Source organism: Myzus persicae, unplaced genomic scaffold, assembly GCF_001856785.1.
Source record: "Myzus persicae strain clone G006 unplaced genomic scaffold, MPER_G0061.0, whole genome shotgun sequence".
Classification (NCBI taxonomy): Eukaryota; Metazoa; Arthropoda; class Insecta; order Hemiptera; family Aphididae; genus Myzus; species Myzus persicae.
In genome coordinates, this window is record NW_019102538.1 from 189,186 (window position 1) to 205,675 (window position 16,490).

At 34.3% G+C, this 16,490-nt stretch overlaps 1 protein-coding gene across 8 annotated transcripts in view; it reads right to left on the bottom strand.

The window, feature by feature from the left end:
- Positions 1-16,490, bottom strand: part of LOC111032473 (protein grainyhead-like) — a 94,006-nt gene that overhangs the window by 42,820 nt on the left and 34,696 nt on the right. Inside the window, exon 1 of one of the 8 annotated variants that reach the window (XM_022312830.1) lies at positions 11,507-12,055. The exons of the other annotated variants lie outside the window; for them this stretch is intronic. The gene's annotated coding sequence lies outside the window, so the exon portion shown is untranslated. Of the gene's footprint in view, positions 1-11,506; positions 12,056-16,490 lie in introns of those variants that run through there. 8 annotated transcript variants of the gene reach the window in all.

Sequence of the window (16,490 nt, forward strand, 5' to 3'; positions counted from 1 at the left end):
TTAAAACTATAACCCTGTAATATACCTGTATACCTTACAATTACATTATAAATTTTATTCTGCGAGAATTTAAACAAGATACTTAACGTGAGAGAGGGTATTGCGCTCGTTCACGATAGGCAGTCCAACATTAGTGGAATAAAAACGAAAACACAAAGAGTAAGATGTTGCTTGGTGAGATAGAAATTTTCATTCATGCGTAGGCAATCGAATAATATAACTCGACGGTCGATGGGCGGAGGCGTGATGTGATAAAGAGTTAAGACTTATTATTATATAGAGGTTAGAGTAAAAATCCTTATAATACGATTATTATTATTGTTATTATTATTATTAAAATTAGCGAGGTGCGATATAATAACGATATTATTATAATATATACCGATGTTTCGAAGCTTTCTATTGGCCCACAGCGATGATAATAATTATGCGGCAGCGGTAGTATCGTTGAACACTATAGATTATAATAATATATTGTATTCATACGGTATCATACGTATAGTCGGTACAGGAACAATATCATCGTAGTAATGATTACGGTCGTAAATTTAATGTAATATTTTTTAAAAAGATTTTTCGCGGCGATTTAACCCCGAGGACCTCGCGAGCGGCGCAACAACAACAATATGTGGGCGGAGGACGAAGATTCTGCAGCGGACACACACACGTCATAATCTATCTGAATGCATACGGTTTTTACATATGTATATAAACCTATGTATGGGTACCTACACGCGTGTAATATGCTGTGGGAACACCGCAGAGGTCGAGCGGCAGGTGAAAGGCCGTCGGTCTATCTCATATAATAATAATATCATCGCGTATCTGACTCATACAACTCATGTGTGCAGCGAATGTGTGTGTGTGCGTACGATTGCTTATATGCATGAAATATAAGTATATAATATCGATGACGTACGTACAAAGAACAGAGGTATATTATGGGTAAACCATAAACGAGGTAAGATGTGCATTGTGCAGGCTCTCGCGTGCGCATGGTATACCTAGGTATGCAGAACGAGAGGAAAATATTATACATTATGCGAACGTTTTAACACCCGGACGGAACGTGGTCACGTGCAGGGAAAGACTGTCAGCAGCACGTAAATAATAACGCGAGTTGGTATATAATATTATATTTTATAATACGAGTGTAATAATATTATTATACGCGACAGGTACTTGTAAATATATATGTATTACCATGAATGCATGATCGTATATAATATAATATGCAAACAACAATGTTCACTGGAAAAATGACAAAACCGTCAACTACAGCACGCGGCGACGGAATTGTTTTTGATGTTTTAATAGATCCTTGGGGCGAGACTCGATAATATATATATTATTATACAATGTATATTAATTAAGAGTTGAAGTAATAGGCAGGCCGCGTACATAGAATTTTTCGTTTAAACTTATTTTTGATGGCAGCATTCTTAAAAAATAATAATACATAGCTCATTGGAAAATAAATAAATTGAAATACTCGGGCTGGGGTAACATACTATACATATATGTGTGTGGGCATATTTATCGATCGGTGTGTACGACGACGTCGACGATTATAATAATAATAACGTGTCGCGCAAAGAATTTTGATCAGTCGTCGGTGGCGGAGGCATGCCATGGCGGCATTGCTATAAGCACGTCATCGGCTAGGCGAATCGCGGGGAAAATTCTCATACTTTTATACATTATTATTGCTATTTTTTTCTTCTTATAACATTATATTGTTACTATATAGGTACTCGACGCTACATGCAGGTACGTTGGACGATGATTCTTCTATTCGCGCATTCATATCACGTACGGGCCAAATCGTTCCTTACTAGGAAAAAAAAACATCGACTGCCCGATCTTTCCCCGACCAAGACACGGCGAACGACCGCGATACAGGAGTAGTTGGTAATAATATATTATATTGAAGTAATATCGCGTCGTACATAATATTATAGGTATCAGTTTCGTCGGATCGAATAAATACATATATAGGTACGAGGGAGGTATCAGTTTCGTCCACGACCGAACTCGGTACGAGGTAATCTCGAACTTCAATATTATTTTCAGTGAATGGATTACACCCCGTCATGAACCGCATCTTCGTATTATTCGGATGAAGTAATTTTTGTACACGTCACAACCCACCACATCAATATAAGTATTATACTACATATTCGCGATATAAACATCGATCGCGATGCTGCTTCAACAGGAATCGTTTCAGTCGGCGCTCACTGCAATCGAACCGATCGATGGCTGTCGCGGTTAATTGTTCGTGTTTAATAAATTATATATACATATATTCTCGTTCGGGATTTATGTCTACACGCGTACAACAGGCAAGTATCAGACACGCAAGAACCACGCGCGTGCGATTAAGATCGTGATGGTCGAAATGCCGTGCTCGAAACCAACGAAGACAACGACGATGATCGCTTTAGCTCGCGTGCGGTGCCTGCTGCAAGGACGGCTATTATACTCTTAATCATATGCCTAGGTTTTATTATATTATTGAATCGTTATAGGTATTATATATTATATACTGCGACTGCGGTAGCCGTAATCTAGACGCTGCTGACGATGTTTTTCCAATCGTGACATGTTCAATCGGGACATCGCGGGTTTAATATCTGCTAAGAAAAACTTTTGTCGTTCGCTGTAGTACTGTACAGATGCAAAATGAATTTTATTCGACAAGTTATTGCAGTATGCTCATTGTGTGTACGACATATCATGTATACACGAAGCTGCAGTGAGCATAATATAGAGGTACGCGTGTTTACAGTGTATAATGATGACGATGATTAAGATGATGAAGATGACAATAATGTAATGTCCGTTAACTGCGCTCGGGGTCTTAAACCGGTATATTAGGTAGGTAAACATAATAATATTATTATTACATCCCATGTGGCACGTGGTTGTAGTAGTTCCTATGTAGGTAGTATACGCCACACGCCGAGGGTAATTTCTTGAAATACCGGACCCTCGAACTTGTTCCGAGTGTATATTATAGGTATGTGTGCATACAGGTTGTTGCATACTAGTTTGGCGGCAAGAGAGGCGAAAGATACTACTAAGTATCTACTACTACTACTATAATACTACTAGTATTAATATTTACTACTACTTCTACTATATTGTTCAATTACTATATAGTTAGGACTGCTTCTGCTCGCTTATACTACTACTACTACTACTACTACTACTACCTACAACAGTACTACGACTACTATATATAGGTTCACAAGCACGACACCCACGTCAAATGGTGCAGTAAGCCGTTTCCATTCATAAAAGTAATGTTAATAATAATAATAATAATATTTAACGGGTGTTTGGCCATGTACACGAAACGCACATGGTTTAAACGATGGACGATCGTCGTTTTCGGTATACTTAAACATATTTACACACAATAATACCTATTATGAGTGATATTATATATGCGTATATCGTTATTAATTATATTATTATCGCACTGTATGTACATGTGGTGTACCTATATATATACCTACGACCGGAAAACGGTGTATACGCAAACACGGAACACGGTCCGTTTAACAATTATTATATCGTAGTATGCGTCCCCTTTTATTTATTTTTTCGTGCATACCTATAAAGTAGAAATATACATATATTATCTGCAGCCTACAGGTAGTCGTTTCGAAATATCTGTTGCGTCGACGACGATTTCTCAACTACATTTATTATTATTCTTCGGTCTTTTTTCATTCTTTTCATACGCCTTCAATAAAACATTTTGCGAGCAGTTTATAAACCCGTCGTCTCTATATATACCAACAGAATATATGTATATAATTTTTTTTCTCTCTGTTTTCTGCAGTAGCCGGGACGACGACAATGGCCGACGATTGATGTCGGTCGTAAAACAAAATTGGTCTGATATATCTGCCGTTTTTTTTCTTCTCTCTATACGTTTACTCTACTCATTCCTTCCTGTATCCCGTCCCGGGTAGTGATGGCCAATTAAAGTACCTACATATAAATATAGCTAATGCTGCTGGTGCAGTGTCGGCGGGGCCCGCGGCGGTTGGTACATATATATATATGCGGCAAAATATATAAGACTGCGAGAGAGAGATATAGTTTGAGAAGGAGGGTGAGAGAGGGTCGGTGGAGTTTGGCTCGCGCACATAGAATTCTAAACTCGGAACTTTATTCGCATTGTGCTCGGGAAGGGTTTTATGAGAATAATATAATAATAAAATGAAAAAAAAACGATCGTAGGTACTTATATATTATTATAGGTAGGTATAATATATAATAAAAGAAAAAAAAATAGTCACATGCCAATAAATATAATAAAATATAATATATAGTACATATTATGTGCTGCGTACGATGAAGGTACATGAAATGAAATCGTTTCATCGTACACGAAAAAAAAAACGAACTGGCGACGACGAGTGCATTGCGCGCGAAAATATGTTGCGGGCGGCCGGATCGATGGAGCTGAATAAATTCGTGTGTGCGCGCGCTCTCGACCAGACGTCTCCCGATTGGTCGGGTCCGTCCTGAGCGGGCGGCGACCATTAACCGGGCGGCGCGGCGTCGGCGTGCTATCGCGTTATTTATTTTTTAATTTTTTTTTACGACAAGTGCGCTGTGCTAGGCTAATAGATAATGATACATAATCAAATCTACGCACACACACACAAACACATAATATGATACAATATAATATATTATCACGAATGCGCGCGCACGTACATATGTATATATTATATACGTCACGCGCGTGTTGCCGATTAAATTATCTATAAGGCGCGGCGGTAGCGGCCATCCGCCGCCGTCCTGGCGCCGATTTTTATCTATATTAAGAGTACTTATATTTAATATATTATTTGTATAATAATAATAAAATAATATAGGTACGTATTATAAATTACGCGACGTAGGTACATATTCAATAATAATATATTGTACCTGCGTTTCGCGATTGTATATAGGTGTACAACTGCAGATCATAACTACTACCTAGGTATATTAATATACTATACATAGCGTTTATGAGTTATATGGTATATAAAGAGTACCCATCATGTACCATGTACACGGCACTATCGTTTTGTACCATTATCAGTATAGTGCAAAACGTGTTCGGTATTGGTATCGTATATAGATATTATCATTATTATAGACTGAGGAAGACGACGATCTGTGAACGAATTCTACATCGTACATCACTGTAGGCAGAAAAAAATTATCGATTCTATTATAATTTATCACGACAAAGCTACCCATTGGTTTTATCGTCATGCCTTATGTACACAATCTGAAATATTATTTTAGGAATAGTTTTACAGCTATATTATGATCGTTTAATATGGAAGTATATGCCTCCTATATTATGACAACGTAATAAAAACGATAGAAAATAATGCGGGCACACGAAACCACAACGATAAAATAATATTATATAAAGTCCCTACCAAGGTAGGTATATACCTAGATATTATAGTGCATAATATCAGAATATTAGATCCAGTCGTATGGCAATATAATAATATAATATAGGTATAATACAAGTGCACTTTAATACTTTAATATACGAATATCATAGGAACCTATAGGAATTTTTTTTATTTCTTTACAATACATTCGGTCCAGTTGAATTTTTTACGTGTGGCTATATAACGTTATTATAGCTGGTAGGTATAAATACGTTTAAAATATAGTGCCTCTGAATAATAAACTTGTAAAAAATTTCTTCATTTTATGTATTATAACTACATATTATTACCCATATACGTTATAAGTAGGTACACACATATACCGCGCAATGTATTATAATGCCAATTTATAGTATAATACAATATATTATTAAACATTTATGTAAGTATAATTTCAACGCGCTCACGAAAGTTATAAAAATGTAATTTTACGACAACGATTTTTTTTCACGAACAAGCGCATATAATAAACAAATAAAAATTAAATATGGAAACGATCTCTAATAAAGGTGATTATTTTTAAGGCATTATAATATATTATTATTTATTATTACCTGCATAAGCGTACGTTCTACGTCTAATGTGGACAATGTGGTTAAAAAAAAAACAAATAAAATTTAATAGTGTTAACGAAAATATTTTCCATTTTTATTTTTTTTATTTTTTGACGCTGCATAATACGCGTTACAGCAACTAATTGTTTGTATCGATAATTTAATATTTTAATTCTTTAGACCTGTAGGTAAATAAGTAAATAACTTGCAATTAAAGTCGATTATTTTGCCCCCATATAAATATATTATAAATTACCTACGTCATTATTTATTGCTTTTCAGACAAACATTCAGAAAATATACGGGCACGTGCATGTATGGTTCGATATCTACACAAATTCGTTCGTCACGCGCGTTAGGTAGACTATGTCTATATAATATAATACTATTGGGTTCAAATCGTAAATCAACGCCACGCGATTCTATTACTGCAACATGCGCAGTGATAATAATATTAAAATAAAATATGCCTTCAGCTTTAAAATCAAAGATTTCATGGGGGACACCGACTTTCAATGAAAAATGATTTCAAGGATAGTGTAGTATAGGATTTTTGTATCACTGAGATTTTTCGAAAGATCGATGCATACGTAGGTATGTGTGCTATAAATTATAGAAATCAATAACCAATTCAAGTGATTGTACAATCATTGTGTGTGTGTACACAATCGTAATATATATGACGGTAAATTAGTAAATAACTAATTATAAATTAATTTATAAGTGCACGATGACAATCTAATATAATATTACGTACGTATATTCTCGATGATATTTCTGCAACTCACCGATACGAGAATAATCTTATTCACGTCGAAAATAACGTTACGACATCGTACTTTTATCGTAACGAGAATAAATACCGAATTGTTTTTAGATAAGTAATAATTATAAGGGCAAACAAAAATCACTCTCAACGATTCGAACGTAACAGGCGAGTTTCAAACGATTGGAAGAGACACAATTATTTCACAAACCGAAATAAATACACGGTTTAACGAGTATACCGCACACAGCCACGCGCGCATATTGGGTTGCCTAACCACGGTCCCCTAGAATATTATAATTTATTTTCAACACTATCAACTACAATTATTTATTTTAATTAAAAATGTATTATTATTTTTATATGGATGTATTATATAAATAATCGTACAAAGGGGCAATCGAGAGTAATTATGCCACGGACAAGAATAATACCTACAAACGAGGGAATTTCAAGTGAATCTAATAATATAATTACCGACCCGGTGTTACAACAAATCTAGTACCTAGTAGTATACTGACGAATCGATTGAAATACTTATGTTATCATTTAGGTATACTTCCTATTAAATGATAAATTACAATGTATACATATATATAGTGTGCGAGGTGCACTTTATTTTCTGATCGTGTTTATCGCCACCTCGGAAAGCGGACGAGCGCCCACACGAACAACAAACGTCAATATTAATTACAACATATTATTAATTTACTATAAAATAAATAATACGTTATAACTTTAAGGCTACTATAATAACGTTTCTACATCGACGTACACATTTATCATATAATAAGTGTCATGTGTGCTTCAAACGAGAATTGCACACTTCAAAAAAATAATAGATAATAATAAACGATAGCCATGCATGATTTGAACAGTGAGCTTATTATGTCGACTACACATTATATAGATATTACGTTTTTATCTAAGGGAAAACATACGGAGTCAAGGGAACAAGGTGGAGTTAAGAACGTGTTATCGATATATATATATGTATGATATGATATAATATAATAATATTACGCACGCAGAGTACTATAAACAAAATAAGGATAGTAATAATAATAATGATATCCGTCCGTTCTCCCGTCGTCGATTTATTTTCTTTTAGACTAAACGTGAGCATAGTATATACTACATGTACCTAATATTATAGATATGTTTCTTTCTATGTAAGTTTTATTATTATATACGTTGTAAGATGATTGATAGACGCATGTCGATCGTCGAATCGGAAAGCATTCATTAATAAAGAGCACTAAGTATTTATTTTTTCTTCTTCCCTCCCGTTGATTAATGGTCGAAAGTATAATATTATATATGTATATTGTGATGGCGTATTGGCGTATGTATCGTACGCGATGAGATGCGTGTTTCTAACGATCGTCTGCACAGCCAAGAGTAAGACGAACGACAATGAACGTTTTATATTTTTTTACTAGCCTCACGTCATTATCGTGATGCTTTTAAAATAACAAATAGATATGTTTTAATTAAAAACAAAATCGAATGCGATAAATGATTTATAACATGTGATATACCTATCTATCAACTAAGTCGGGAAAACCTAATTTTTTTTTATTACTCGAATCGCATTGTAAACACCATAGGCTAAATAGATTAATATAGTAATCACTAATCAGTAATCACTTATCGTTTCCTCATACCCATACCATATCCAGATATAAATATATTAATTTTCGAAAACTCTCAATTTTACACATAGGACCAACAACACCAGTTATAAACATATACTTCTTAAATGTTTTATGGCACCTATAGTAATTATAAAATGCTACAATAAATTAATATAATATTATGAGAACGTTTCGAAACACCACATATTCATGTATTATATAACTCAAGCGGAACCCACATATTATCAGTAATTATAAATTGGTTGAGACAGTTAATGTAGCCTGTGGCATTGCGATCACACTGTATAATATTGATATGTACCAACCTATAGATTTTTTTAATATTAGTTATACATATATATATTTTTTTTAACATTAAGTACTTATTAAAAATAGTATACCTAATACTCGCCTAATAATAATAAGTAAATAATATATTTTAGAATATATTATAAAATAATGTACCTTTTTGAAATTTATATGTTAACACATGTGCATACATTTGGGATTTCGTAACGATTTAAATAGTTTATGTGTAATAGTACATATAAGATTTTAAAAAATATCCGTTTCGCATGGTGGTGAGTTATAATTAAAATAAATACAAAAAATATCGACCGAAACGCGTGCGTTACCGACGAGATTACTCGTGTTTTATTAACATAATGATAGTTAATATAATAATATAATTAGACACTGCGGTTTGGCTAATTCTTAAGCATATTTACACATAATATTAATAATAATGACACAACATACATTGGCGTTTGTTCAGCTAAACATTTTTACCGATTTATTTGAGGTCGAGAATATATTATAAATCCACGGCAGTATAAAAATTCGTCATCAATCTTGCGCAATACCGGCAACATAATAAATAATAATTAGCCAACACACGTGAATATGCTAGGTACAAAATTTTTGATCGACTCTCGAAACCTACATATTAATATTTTACATACAGAAGGGTCACGCTCAGCGGACAATATCCATGCACACGCAGATAATATTATATATAGTCGCCGTTTCTTCCCTATGCGAGCACAACGTTTATGTATATAACATTGGGGTAACGGACCCCGTACGCGTAAATATAATGTACATCGTTATATAGGTATAGAGCGAGTGTGAGTCCGCCTAGAGAGTATTTTCCCATGATATGTTCTTATGTCCTTGCAGCTAGCAACTACACACACGTATATATACGATGTCCCTGCGGCAGAAATCGCGGCTGGACAAAGGTCGGTCGGAGCTCCCCCTTTGGCCCTTTTGTGTCCGTGTCATACACACACACATTTACATACATATATATTAAATGTGTATTCGTGTGTGTGTGTGTGTGTGTGTACTTATATACACGGAGGAGATGTACGCGTCTTCACTACCACCACCGGCCGGCCATTCGCACGCTGCACACCCAACTAATTCCATTGTGCATTTAATGTATATGATAATTCGCCGTGGACAACGGAGACACTGCCGTGTTGTATTATGCGAATAAAATAATAATAATAACGAGTAGACGGGCTGAAGTTTTTGTTTTAACGGCCAAAAATTAAATCGTATTCGTCGAGCAGCGAAAAGACCCCTCGCGCGATTCTCTCTATATATCCTAACTCTCACCTGTATCGCAGTCTTGGACCTATAGCCCACGGAATAAATTATTTCACGGTTTATTTTATTTTTATTTTTTATCATCGAGCCCGTTGAACTATTGGATCCATGATGTATTTGTAAAATAATGATTATTGCGTCCGTATTTTAATAATATTTCACTACACACGAATGCAAAATTCCGATAAGAACTTATAAATATATTTAGAAAAACATAATCCATGTATTACAATATTCATTGAAATATTATAGGTATATGTCAGCAGTCAAACTGATTTCGTTTGACATGTGGTGACGATTAATATCATTCGGTTTTATTATAAAATGTAGGTATGCACATTTTTATATATAAATATTCTATAGAACAGGAGTTGATCTTTAGAGAAATATTAGTCGACCGTACAAATGATGTATAAAAACATCGGTTGATTACGTACGTAACCTTAAACACGCTTTTCTTCTTTACATACAAAGTAAAGTATTTATTATCGAAGAAAAAATATAATTTTCCGATGGGAATATAAGAAAAATAAAATATAAAATTTATTATTGTGCAGCATCTAATAATATAAATAATATTCATATAGGTACCTAATAATAAATAAATAGTGGTCGATCACCAGATACTTAACATTTTTACCAACTCAATTGTTGGAAAAGGTTGGTGACCTGTTATAAAAGGTACCTATTTTAAATTACCTCATTCGATTTTAGACGCGTAGGTATAAGATCCTATATTAGTTTTCCATATTTTCACGCATATAATAATCAATATTCCCCCTAAAAGATTTATGAATTATCGATTCAATTTTTTTCGATTAAAGGAAAATTAATATGCATGCGTAATATATTATTTTATATTTTAAACACGATGATTTTTACGGGAAAATTAACAATAATCGCGCGGGTACCTTGAGATGATAAGAATAATAATCATTACCTATTTAATTTTTCCCAATGATTTTTGATTCACACAGAAGGCTCTCGTTAATACTTAGTGGCGGAAACTATATAGTGGGGAAATCTCTCGAGTATAACGTAAATTTACATAAAATCATAATTAACGCAACAATGTTGTGATAATTAAAAAATAGTACACAATTAAAAATATATATATGTTATTTTCTTTGGCTCAAGGATAAGTTCAAAAGATAAGAAAATAAAATATAATTTTATAAGGAATAATAATAACCTATTTGGACTACATTAAAATACAGACTTTGTATAAAACTCAAAATTATATGGTGTAGGTTATACACGAAGAACGCAGTTATTAAATATTTATTTGGTTTTGAAAATAATTGGGCAAATTATTTTTTACGATTGAATATTATTGGCGTGAGAAAGACTATCACGTTATTAAGAGATTTCCCAAAGATTAAGTAAAAAGAAAAATGAAATGAAATGAAACTACCGAAAAGTCCAAAAAAAAGTGCAAAAATAAAAATTTACCTTTAGACAGGGATGGCGTATAAGGGTGCACGTGCGTCGGTTATTTATAATTCCTCTTTGAGGAAACTCACAATAACTGTTAAAAGTTCACGTACACGAACTGCGTTTTTAAACGAAATAAAAAATTGTATTGACACGAAAAAAAACGTATAATATGAATGTAATAAAGTCGAATCGAGATGTATAAAGCACGAACGAACGGTAATTTTCGTCGGAAGCGAGAAAAATTTAAAAAAAATTTAATAAATCAAAAACGCACTAGTATCACACGGCGTGTGCCCGGCGGGGCGGTGTGTCGACGGCGGAAAAACGCACGCGTGTCGGTGCGACTGGTCGGCGTTGTATGCAACGACTAACAACTACTGTGCGGCCGCGGCGTCGTCGCACTCGCGGGTGTCCCAGCAACAAGTGTGTGCGTGCGCCCGGCGCGGTGTCAGTCGGTCCCGCGTAAACTACGGCGGCGGCGGAATGGAAAAAAATAGTAATAATAATAATAATAATAATAGTAAAAATCGAACACGAACACGTCGGCGGCCGACGGCGATCTGCGGTCGGTGGGTCGTCCGTATGCGTGTGTGTGCGTGCGCGCGTGCGTGTCTGTGTAACGCTCGGAACGTCACCGTCGTCGAAGGGTGGTGGTGGTGCTTCTGCTGCCACTACTGCTCTCGGTGGCGGCCGGCCGATATTATTACTGACCGCGTGCGCGCGACGAAGTAAGACCACCGCCCTTGGGTTCTGGTCGTTATTATTGTTATTATTTGGTATTTATTTTTTTTACGCTGCGGCGTTTTCCAACATTATATTATATTATTATTATTATTATTATTATTATTATTATTATTATAAAATTATATTAAAGTAGCGCACGCATTCGGTTGTCCCCCAGTCATAATGCGTCAACGAGTGACGGCGGCGGATATCGGTGAAAAGCGCGCGCGCGCATACCTAATCGATACGATTTCGTTATCATCACCGTCGTCGCCGTTCGTTACTTTTCTCCCCACCACCGATTCCTCCCCGCCCGACACCCACCAAGTGGGACTCGCGGTCCGGCCCTTTCGCCCGCCCCGTGATTTGCTTTCGAGCGTTGTAAGGGTTGAGAGCGACGACTTGGAGGGGCGCGTCACGCGTAGCTCCCGTTGGTCGCCAACTCCCTCCCCCGACCAAGATGAGACCCCCACCTACAAAGACGTGACGGTCACATGTTACTCACTACATCAACCTCCCCACCATTAAATTACCGCGAGCTTACACATACGATAATAACGATGATAATAATGTATTAAATACGGGCACCGAAAATCAGGTTTGGTTTTTTACAATTTTTTTATTCACCCTACTATAATACTTACTACTTTTTACTACTACTGCTACTACACTACTACTACTACTACTACTACTACTACTACTACTACTACTACAACCAGCACACAAGCTATTATCGCCGCTACTTGTTTGTTATCTTATGTGTACGCCGTACGGTACTAAACATATTATACCGGTCCAAATAATAACTGTTGGGCGAGTTTCCGATTTTCCTTTCAGGAAATAAAATCTCAGGTTATCGTTCAGGCACATAGCGAAGTCCAATTAGAACCTAAGACACCAGCAGTACAAGTGCATAGAAACTACAAATAAAAATGCCGACAAGTATACCTATATATTGTACTTTCAACTGGTTTATATAATTTATATAATAGTCAATAGGTTCTATAATATATAACTGGTGTTTTATCTCGAATACGGATGTTTATACTTCGCCCTAAATAGCGGATAGTGTGTAAAAACCCTTTATGGCGGTGGAGTATAAGGGTAGTTCTAAGAGAACTGAAAAACGGAACCTAACCTCGATTATTTACACTCGATATTATGTTATAAGCCTCCTGTACACTAATGCAGTATTATAAAAGTCAAATTTGAAAGACGACAAATATTATTTATCAAAAATCTTCAGTTTATGGGTATTGCAGCTTTGCGGTTATTCGTTTTTGAATTACAGCAAAAAACCAATATCTATTTAGATTATCGGTTTAGCATAAATATTTTAGATTTTCATAATTTATTTTTTTGTTTTACTTGATTTTTAACCAAAAATAGGTTTTTAATTAGTACATTGAATAACTTTTTACCATCCTAAATGTGCCATAAGACAGAAAAATACACACATGGTAAAAATTGTTTGTGTTTCCCGATTTTTACTAACTCGAACATGTCTATTCATTTGACACCCTCAAAGTACCTAAAAACTCGATCCAATTTGCTATAGATTAAGTTGAAACTTCGAGGTCAAATATTTTTTTTCTTATATTAAGTGACTAGACAGACACAAATAAAAAACACCATTGTAAAACCAATACATTCTTTGCTCCACTATAAAATATAAAATGGCAGCGACCATGGTTGGTAGGTGAATCACTCAGAATGTCTGTGGTCGCTGACGCAGGTATTATTCATATTACATTATATACGTAATAAATAATACTACTAATAATAATACTTCCGCCGTCACTTCTGGAGAGATATACATATCGTTTTTATATTCACCGTAATTAAACCGAGTCAAATATATATTTAGATGCAATCTAATATTCGTATATATAATTATACCACAGAGTTATTATTTTTTTAATAAGTGTATATTTATACCCACAATCTACACATTAGATCATACCAGTTGTTTGACTATCGGAATGTCGATTCTTTTGTGCTGATAAGACTTTTTCGCAATGTCTTTGGAAAAATAAATATAGGCAATAAAATGTTGTACAAATAAATGTATAGGTAATAATCGCCAAGTGTCTCCGAAAATCAAAAGTTTCGCCAACGAAATTATAAAATACGAAATATATAATATTAAACAGATCAACGTTGAATGTTTTTATATAAATTCCAACAATTATTATTATTATTTTTTATGGATTTTGTATATTGCGGCAACTATGACCATTAGAATTTTGAAGGGGGTAACGGTTGTTGAGTAACACGTGAATGAGAGACGAGGATTCATCACTAAAAACCCCGGTGGTTACCCATCTGGGAACTAGCGATGCAGGCCGATGCGTGGCCTCAGGTTAGTGGCTGAGACCAACCACCAAGCTACTCTAGGCCCCCCAAACAACTATTATTAATTCGAGTAATACCTATTTATACAGATATATTGTAGGTACCCGATAAGTTATTGTAGGTATATGCATATAAAATATATTTTTAAGTCATATTATACTATTATTATATGATTCGTAAATGATATTGTAGTACCATATCGTCTAATTTCCCAAATATTTATATATGTTGTGTACAAACCTGAATAATATAGTTTTAAATTAAATTAAATTGCACAAGACATATAAATGGTCAACCAAACGTAATTTGAAGGAAACTAAATATAAAAAAAAGTATTATTTGTATAATAAAATAGCTGTAGGTATAATACAAGGAATATTATCTCCATGCATCAGACGACATATTTTAACTAAATTGGTATTGGCTCCGAGTAGGTTTTAGCATATAATACAGTTTAATATAAAATATTCAGTGAATATATTATTTTAATACACTGGGAACAAACTGGATAATAATATAAATAACAGTAATAGTATATAATAATGGACAAATGTCTCTTTCCCGCGTTTCGTCCGCTGAAATCAGTCTTGACAGCCAAATGAAAAATTTAATGCATAAAAATAAATACAAAAAAATATCACTGTTTAATATTAGAGGTAGGGAGTACCCACAGAACTCGTCGCACAGAACTGCGGTACCATTCGGACTCGGGTGTGGTAATGAAAACGATTTTTGTTTTGTATTTTATCGCTTCCTATATATACAACAAACTTACAAACGAATCATACATATATATATATATGTAATTATGTAAATAAACGCGAATAACGCTTTCAGACAATATAAACCGGGAGCAATGATCACGTCGGAAACGGTCGATTTCCCCCCAAAAACAAAAACCCACCGACGTCTCTCAAGCCTATTATTATTAGTCATAATATAAGACATATAGTATGTATACCTAATATACCTGTGTACTAGCACACGAAATATATACAAAATAATAACGGAACGCGCATGTCCGGAGAATTCTCATGGACTCAAGACACGTCGCCACGTTATGGACTGCAACTATATTATAATATAGAGTATAGACAATGGCCGGGGGATTATGTCTTGTACATTCTATAGTTTTAACATTGTTTTTAAAAGGTGCATCTGTTCAAGCGGTTGTTGTTTTTTCTTTTAAACAGTCCCTCTTGCTATCTCTCTCTATTTTGCTCCCACCTCCTGGGGTATAGACTTAGAGCCTTAGAGATAAAATATTTATTATTTTTATTTTGTATGTGATCGATGCATACAAAGCGCGGATTATTTATCAAGCGTAAAACGTTATTGTTTTTATCCATATAACAAACCTATCTGTATGTTTTATATTACATTCGCTAATTAGTAATTATTTAACGAAATACTTGCGTGTAATACCGGTAGTACACTGCACAGCATATCATAAAATACGTTATCTATACGTTATTATTATAATTATTAAATGCAAGCTGTATGTACTCGTGCACATTACAATTATTCGGCGCACGATCTCAGAATTATCGAAATCATTATTTTTTTCAATATCGTTATTCGTTACAATTTAATCATAATAATATTTAAGCATAATATGCCAGCCCGAGCAACTCGAATCGGCAATTTAAATTGAATTATCCGTATATACACAGGAATCAAATCAAATTGGTTCTTCGAGAATAAGTATAATTATTTATTGGTATCTATTTATATTTCAAGATCCCATTTTCGATTATTAAATGAAAAAATATTATTATACTCGTAATTTAAAACACGAATTTGATACAAGAATTATGATATTAATTTCGTTAGCGTTGTTTTTTTCGAATATTAATTTAGATATAATGTAACGTCTGCGTAAGATAATGGCCGTTTTTTTTTTAAATTCAGTTCAAACATT